The sequence below is a fragment of the Morone saxatilis genome, unplaced genomic scaffold (genome assembly GCF_004916995.1).
Source record: "Morone saxatilis isolate NCDOM2014 unplaced genomic scaffold, NCSU_SB_2.0 Contig22, whole genome shotgun sequence".
In the NCBI taxonomy this organism is placed as follows: domain Eukaryota; kingdom Metazoa; phylum Chordata; class Actinopteri; family Moronidae; genus Morone; species Morone saxatilis.
Window position 1 is genome coordinate 3,635,963 of NW_023339785.1, and position 2,459 is coordinate 3,638,421.

The window sequence follows — 2,459 nt, forward strand, 5'->3', positions numbered from 1 at the left end:
GACATGCAGGTTAGGTTAACTGGAACTCTAAACTGCCCATATAATAAGTGTGAAGTGAGTTTTAATGGTTTCCTCTATGTGTCAGCCGTGTGATTGACTGGAGAGCTGTCCATGGTGGACCCCGCCTCTCGCCCTGTCAGCTGGGATCAGTTCCAGCCGCACCCCCCCCCCCAATGACCTTTCAAAGGACAAGCAGGCTAATGGATGGACATTAGACTCTGGAAAATGGGATGGCTATTTTGCAATCCTTTCTGACATTTCTGACACTGCAAGAAGTGTTTTACAATAGTAGATGATCTGACTTAACCGAACCTCCTAACATTATTTTGCACCTAGATGTGTTGTCTTCCACTTACAGGTAAACACAGTCGGTGGTTTAGGGTTTGTGCAATAACCGTGAACAGCTCTGTGGAGTACTGAATGTACTTGTGCAGCTCTTTGTTACTTTATTGTCTCTGTAATATGTCTGACTTATTCAGCGTTTGTGGAAGTGCAGTGCTGAGCCCAAGACGATTATCCCCATGGAAACGTTAAAGTATGTTCTATTCAATTCTGCTCTAAATGATTAACCAATTATTGGTGAAAAATAAACCAGCAGATTAATCTCTAGCCATCATTTACGATCTTATTTTAACACCTGATCTGACCTACAAACCTTATGTACTAGTTTTCATTGGTAGAGGCTGTCGTTAGCACCTACATGTTTTTTGGGGTTTAGTATCAGTGTGAAGTGACACGAGGACACTGAAGAGGTTTTCTGTTTAGTTTTATTGAAGCCACACAGTCAGTTCACAGCTGCCCCGACAGATACAACTGCTGCACTGCAAAAACTCCCATCTGCTGTGTGAATACATGTGTGTGAGAGTGAGTTCAACATCATCACTTTGGCAACACTTCAAAGATTTCATGATTCATCTCAGGCCATAGCCCCGCGGCACCAAATAAGTTAAAAACAGCAATGTGACTAAACACAGTTACAAAACAATAAATTATGACCAGAAATGCTGTACAGGCTGTAAAACCAGATCATCAGCGGGTTAAACATGTTACATGCTACACACGTTGGTTTAACAGCGGGTTAGTAAAAAAACAGTCACAGGTAACTGAACAATATGAACAGAATGTACAGGATTATGTTCAGGCTCTGCTCTCAGGCAAACACTAATACTGATAAAAGAGGTCTCACACACACTTTCCAGACACAACCTAGGTCTCCTGCTCCCTCTAGCGGTGGAGAGTTGAAAAATTACAGCCTTCTTTGGTAACAAAAACACACACACACACATTCATATGCACACACACGTTTGCGTAAGGACATCACCTCACCTGGAAGGACAATGTTTATGCCCTAACAAGTAAACTGAGCTGAAATTATATCCAGTTTATGAACAAACAGGAAGGTTTTAATGGAAAAATACACCCTTACTACTTATACATGCTCATATATAAATAGCTCACGGGTCTCAATGTTTTCCAGGAGTCTGTGGTGAAGTAATGTGGTTAGCTTTTTGCAGTATCTACATTTTTGGCCACATTTCTGAGCGAATAAAAAAAATACTTTATTTACAAAATGGATTCAGAATGGCAGGGCGCATCACTGATAGCAGCTTCACACTGTTCTGGAGAGGTGAAAGCAGGTAAAGCATTGTCAGGTTGGGGGGTTCTTTATTTTCCTCCATCTGCACTAACCTTGAGGCCATTTGGTATTTTGGTATATTAATAACATCTCACACACACTGTCCCTCTCTGTCCCTCCTGCTGCTCTGCTCCATCCTGACATTCAGACGGATGGGAACAGCTAAGCTCCAGCTGAGCAGCTCTCAATCCCATCCTCCCTCCCTCTGTCCCTCCCCCTCTCTTCGCTTCACATCCACAGCAGCTGAAACAGCAGAATCCAGTGGAGGAACGCTCAATTTTATGCAAAACATGCTCGTGAAACAAGAAGTCCACTCTGAGGAATGTCATATGCAGGCACTGTCAAGGAGACGCCATCGTGCAGGAGGAATGATCATTTAAATGTTGCTTCTCTTCTGTCATGAAAGAATCAAATTGTTCTCTAAAAGCAGGGAAATTATTTTGACACTTTTTAACTCTATATGTGCATAGAATAGATGAGTACTTACTTGTCTGGCTAAGAGAATGATTATTTTGTTTAAATGTAATAAATACAGGCTGAACATGACCATCATCCCCAATATCTTGCTAATTTGGTGAGGCACTGTGCTGTGAACACATATCAGACTGAGGTGGGAGAAATGTCTTAAAGATAAGTTGTGTGACGATCGTGTAAAAATTAAAATACTTTTGTAATGTTTGTTGAGCCAAATTTGCCTGATGTGATGCATCCATTTTTGTTTGGTTTTCAGGCACTTCCAAATAATTCCATATTGGGTATATCAGAGGATTCTGAGAAACACTGAGTTTCCCTGTTGTAATAATTAATAATAATAATAATAATA